Source organism: Melitaea cinxia, chromosome 24 (assembly GCF_905220565.1).
Source record: "Melitaea cinxia chromosome 24, ilMelCinx1.1, whole genome shotgun sequence".
NCBI lineage: Eukaryota > Metazoa > Arthropoda > Insecta > Lepidoptera > Nymphalidae > Melitaea > Melitaea cinxia.
In genome coordinates, this window is record NC_059417.1 from 1,314,856 (window position 1) to 1,321,577 (window position 6,722).

A 6,722-nucleotide genomic window follows, 5' to 3' on the forward strand; every position below is an offset into this window, starting at 1 on the left:
ACAAAGAGTATAAAGAAATATTAATAATCATAAGCGCCTCACACTCAACGGACCCCAATAACATTAAACCTGTATCGGGGGTCCGGAAACACATACAACACACAAGCAAAAACGTCCAGACGATCGGCAAATACCTGTATGGGTATTGTATGCTCAAAAAATGTATGACGTGCGGTGACCGCTGCACTAACGCGTCGTCGTATATAAGTTAAAGATTTCTATCTATTATTGTCAAAAATTTTGTGCAAACAAGTATTTTACTCGTGGGGTCAGTTTTGCTGTAGATAAAGTATATCCTGCAAATAAGTTACGAATAGACCTTAACAGCAGAAGGTAGAATAGAACAAGATAGGTTTCTTCTCAATTGCAAATTTTAGATTCATATTTGCGAGTATAAATAACTCTTAAATATAGTGGCATTCGATGGTAAAAAAATATTAATATATCAAAATCTCTTGGATACCGTAATCTGTCAAATAGCGTTATCTATCGGTAAAACAGACCCTTATTTTCATCAAAATCGACTCATCAGTTGTAATAAATTTAGTTAGAAATGAGTAATAAGTAATAGGTCTTACAGGACTAAGCAGCCAATTTCCTATTTATATATTACTACACTGAAGTCAACGTAAAACATGTGATACGGACTTCAACAACAAAATTTATTGAATGTATTATTATTGCTTTTTCTGAAGAGTTTTAATATGAACACAACACACAAAGCTAATGAACCTTTATCAATTCTTCACAATCCCATCACTATTGTCTATTTGACACATTGGCGTTTGTAAGAACATTTAAAAATATCTTTTACATTCATCGATATCGATAAACCATTAATCAACTTCACTAATTTGCTATTTGTCTACCAGATGGTTATCTTTTAAAATAGCTACGTTAATGTTTTCGCTAGTTTAAAGAGAGAATGATTGTGCAAAACTTGACTGCAATATAATTTCGTAGTCAGAGTATTTGAAAAACGTGTTAAGCATTAAGGTAATTATCTAATATTGAAGATTTTTAAATCATTCATTTATTTAAACTAAATTGTTTTCAATAGTATTAAAATAACGCATGAATATGATTTTAATATTATCAATTTAAATAATGTAGGTCCATCGGGAATGTGGGAATAAAAAGTGTCAGTCAGTCAGTCAGTCAGCCCAGCCTATTGCAGTCCACTGCTGGACATAGGCCTCTCCAAATTCGCGTCAGACAATTCGCAGTCCTCATCCAGCCTACACCCGCAATCTTACGTAGATCGTAAATAGTGTATAATAATAAAAAGTATAGCTTGTATGTTATTCTAGATCTCCAACTATATACGTACCAAGTTTCATAAAAATCGGTCCAGCGGTTTTTGCTTGAAAATGTAATAATTGAAAATGTAAGAGTTCAACGCGTTCACAATATACAAATTCCTATGTGCCTATCTATCCATTTGTTAATCTCTCAGTAATCTGTCAACTTTCTTATTGCACGATTTGTAAAAAAGGACATATAGCAATCAGCGAACCAGTTCTGCCGTCGAATGTTACGAATGTGGTCAGCTGTTGCGACATGCTAGCGATCGGCGAGCAAGTGGCTGTGGTGCAAGACATAGGAACTAACGTGTTGAACGATAAAATGGGATATTTACTATGTTTGCTAAATATCATGCACTCATATTGAGGGAGGGGTCAGCAGGGTACCATATATACCAGACTAACAGCGCAGCCCGCCTGCGGATGTACCTCAAACTTAAAGAAGATCACAACTAAATATTACTGCTCAGAAGCAGTGTTGTGTTCCTGTCGTGAGTAAGAAAGAACTCCCGGAGACCGGTTACCACCAGGTGAGCCGTAATACTATTCGCTCACATCACTACATAGTATAAAACAAAGTCGCTTCCTCTGTCCCTATGTATGCTTAAATCTTTAAAACTACGCAGCGGATTTTGATGCCGTTTTTTTTAATAGATAGAGTGATTGAATAGGAAGGTTTATATGTTTAATACATTCGTAATATAATAGAGGAACACTGATAGTTTTTGCAACTGTGCGAAGCCGGGGCGGGTCGCTAGTAGTCGTATAAAAAACACAAGTGTGCTTTAGACCACACCACTAAAGTAAAAGTTACGAAACGTAACTCACTCTATTTCTGTCTTTACTCCTCTCACCTTCCGTTCGCCTCGGCCGATCACATTTTTCTTAACGCTCTCGTCACGCACTCACCAGCTTAGTCCCCAAGTCAAGCGTACTTAAAGAAGTTTTACTTCAAATAATTCAGAACGATTAACGACAAATACGATAGTATGCTGAGTGGTTACGGCATGCAAGAATATAGCCACCCCCTCTCTTTCCATATGTGTCGTAAGAGGCGACTAAGGGATAGCACAGTTCTACTACTACCTTGGAACTTAAAAAAGCCGACCGATGGCGGGATAACCATCTAACCGCTGGCTTTGAAAGACACAGGCTGAAGACGGGCAGCAGCGTCTTAGGTGCGACAAAGCCAGCCCTGCGGTCACCAACCCGCCTACCTAGCGTGGTGCCTATGGGCAACACACATGAGTTCGCGCATTTTTGGCGCGAACTTGTGGAGGCCTATGTCCGGTAGTGGACTGCAAAAGGCTGATGTGTATGATAAGTACCTATCCAGCTAAATGTCTAAAGTCAGAACAAACCCTGTTATGCATTCGGGCCGTATTATGATCCGATGTTGTGTTTATAAAAGTTTGTATACCAAACGAATAGTTTTCTGAATATAAAAACCAGGCATTCATTCAAGTGTTATAGTGATCATGACAATTTAAAAGATTAAAACGTTATGGGGTTAAATATCTGCGGACACAGTTCAATCTACGCCCATCAAAAGTGTTTTATACAAACAAACATTGCCATAAATACACAATGCCATAAAGAAATATTGTAGTCCGGACGTTTTTGCTATGTTGTGTCTTTTGTAATTCATTTGGTTGTCTCATTATTATTATTTTTTTAATTTTGACCGATTCAAACTATTAATTTATTTATTCCGCTCGTGATTCAAGTTTGAACCACACAACGTTTTTGATCTGTATATATATTGCGTTAGACTTGCAGTTTTTGCATCTAATTCAATATAACCCAGCGACAAACTCCCGCATTACCGCGAACCTTTGAATACGTTATTAACTTAATTTAATAATCTTTCAACCATATTTGAACTAATAAATAGCTTTTTAACATCAATAAAAAGTGAATTTTAACATAATGAAATAATAAGATTTTTTACTTTTTTTAATACATGAAAATCAATTAAGTTACGGCAAAGCAGTAGAAACTTAGTTTAAAATAAAAGAAAAATAAATAAACATCGGAGCAGTTCAACTGAGACTAACATTAGACTTACAGAATGCCCCAGATATTATAGGAGTCCTTAGGTTTTGGTAAACTTACCGCATAATTTTTTACTGGGTATAGATTTTGATGATTTTTGTTTCAATCAAAAGATGATGCACACACACACACATACACGAATACAATTATATAGGTAGCTTATTAATATATAACAAGTTAATATTAGAACAAGGAGTTACTATTATAATTTATTTGCGTTTTCTGGTCAAAATGTGTTTCAATATCATACATACTAGTTAAATTAGAACGGCTGCGTAATTCCTATCCATATATTTAAATTATGTACTGAAATCTACATAATCGTGAAACTGCCTTTCTCTCAGACAATAATAATATTCCAGAATCGTAAATAGTATTAAATTTAGCTAAGTTAATACTACAATTTGTTGACGCATTTGTCAGTAACTGATTGACGAGATAGCCAGATCTATCTCCATTTGTACAAATATTTGTATATGTGATACAGATGTTAGTGATGGGTTTTTGTGTGTGTATTAAGAGAAATTTCAGTAACGGTTGTTGAGTATCAGGTGGTTTTTGTAAGATGGATCTTGTGTCGAGTGGTCAGATATATAAAAAAAAAAACGCCTAGATCACGTTTAACTTAATACATATCTTTAATCTATATCTATAATATATATAAAAGCGAAAGGTCATTCATCACGAAATCTCCGAAACTATAACACCTAGGAAGTTTGTATGAGAGTCCCATGTTTTTGAAGTAAGAGATTTGAAATTTAAAATGTATGCTCTATAGATGGTGAGGAGGCGTTCAAATAATGTATCGTTAGAAATCAACCCCCTTTTGGGGTTATAAGGGGGGATGGTAGGTTGACTTACTCATCACGAAATCTCCGAAACTATAACACCTACAAACTTAAAATTTGGCAAGTAGGTTCCTTATAGGACGTAAACATCCGCTAAGAACGGATGTTACGAAATTCGACCTCTAAGGGGATAAAACGGAGGTTGGAAGTTTGTATGAAAGTCCTATGTTTTTGAAGTAAGAGACTTGAAATTTAAAATGTATGCTCTACAGATGGTGAGAAGGTGTTTAAATTATGTGCCTTTAGAAATCAACCCCTTCTTGGGGTTAAAACGGGGGATGGTAGGTTGACTCGCTCATCACCAAATCTTCGAAACTGTAACAGATACAAACTTGAAATTTGACAGATAGTTTCTTTATGGGGTGTAGACATCTGTAAAGAACGGATTTTACGAAACTCGACCCCTCTAAGGGGGTAAAACGGGGGTTGGTAGTTTGTATGAAAGTCTTATGTTTTTGAAGTAAGATACTTGAAATTTAAAATGTATGCTCTACAGATGGTGAGAAGGTGTCTAAATAATGTATCTTTAGAAATGAACTTCCTTTTGGGGTTAAAACGGGGGATGGTAGGTTGACTCACTCATCATGAAATCTCCGCAACTAAAACAGCCACAAACTTGAAATTTGGCAGGTAGGTTCCTTATAGGGCGTAGACATCCGTTAATACCGAGTTTTATGTAACTCGGCCCCTAAGGGGGTAAAACGGGGGTTGGAAGTTTGTATGAAAGTCCTATATTTTTGAAGTAAGAGACTTGAAATTTACAATGTATGCTCTATAGATGGTGAGGAGTTGTCCAAATAATGCATCGTGATCTATATATATAAAAGAGAAAGGTCGCTTACTCACTCATCACGAGAACTCAAAAACCGCTGGATGGTCCCATCCACCCAGGATTGACAAAGATGAAATTTGGCAGGGGGGGGGTAGATTATAGTTAGTAGACTTCCGCTAAGAACGGATTTTGTGATATTCCACCACTAAGGGGGTTTAATTGGGAATGATAGTTTGTATGAAACGTATACAGCAGCTATAAGTTCGCCTGATAGGTTATTTAAAAAAATAATTTGCGTTAAAAATCTTAATAGTACATATCTTCATAACTATGCGAACGTAGTCGCGGGTAACAGTTGTAGTAACAGGTATTATAAAACAAAGTCCCCAAAAGTGTATGTGATCGATTCCCTCAAAATCTACTGAACGGATTTTTATGCGGTTTCACCAATGGAGAGAGGGCTTCAAGAGGAAGGTTTACGGAACGGCTAAGCCGATTTTGATGATAGTTTGGCGGATGCGATGATATATGTTGGTAAGTTCTCGGCCGCCATCGAAAAGGGAGGATCCTCCGACCAGACGGGTGTTGTGTCTGGCGGGCTACTGGCCCCGACGGTTGTTGTCGGGATCTTGTATATATACTTAATCACTTTGAAAACTCTGATAGCGCGATGTAGCATACGTCAGTTTTCTCTAATTACGTAGTTTGTAGTCGTTCGTATTTCGCGCGATAGATGTCACTACAATAGTTTCACTGGAGGTTTACCGGGAAAACTTTGTGACACACTGATTTCAACGCGAGCGAAGCCGCGGGCACAGCTAGTAATACTATAAAGCTGTAAATGCATCTTTACAATATTATTGATGTAAAACTTTTTTACGCACGCTTGTCTTGTGGAGTAAGCTGGTGAATGCGTGACGAAAGTGTTACGAAAAGAGTGGTCTGGTGAGGCTAACGGAAGTTGAGAAGGAGATATAAGTTAGATGGAGCTAAAAAAGTCTTAGTTTGTCGTGTTATCTAATGCACACTCGTTTTTTATATCAACTTTGGGTTACCCAAACGTTTATTCAATATTTAGATTCTTGTATAATTGAAAATCAAGTCACCTAATGCTCTGATTATTCTTAAAATGTTAACTATATCTATTTATAAGATTAATATAACACAATCCGAGTTCCTCATGGACTATTACGAGACACGTATTTACCATACTTATTATTGAGAGGCTGTCCTGCGAACATTGAAATATCGGTGTGACGAAAACTCTGTTAAGCTTATATTCGCCTAGTACTTGGTCTGTCGCTAATGCCTACTTTTAACCAACAGCGTAAAGGAAAGTAATGTGTTTAATAGTATTTTGTGACAATCTTAATTTTTTTTGGCTTATTATTATAACATTAATAATATCTTTGGTTAAATGACATTTTCAAACAGAGTTCAAGAAAAGGAGGATAGAGGAGGAGGTAGACCGATTTCGATGATACATTTTTTAATCAAAAGAGGGTGTTTGTCATGTCGTTCCATTTTAATTTTATCGAGATCTGACAAGTGCGTTTTGAGCTATATCTAATAATGCGTATTTACTTCACTATTTTTTGTCGACGTACGTTGTCCTAATAACTTTTTACTGGGTAGACCGATTTTAATTATCCTTTTTTAATCGAATGCTGGTGCTTGGCTTATGGTCCCATTTAAATTTGAGCAAACATAATTATTCTCAGTTTAATTTCGTACTTGCCAAAT

The 6,722-nt window shown here is 36.3% G+C and overlaps 1 protein-coding gene across 1 annotated transcript in view; it reads right to left on the reverse strand.

Moving 5' to 3' along the window:
* LOC123665630 overlaps nucleotides 1-6,722 on the reverse strand; it is a 104,232-nt gene that overhangs the window by 44,918 nt on the left and 52,592 nt on the right. The window lies entirely within an intron of this gene.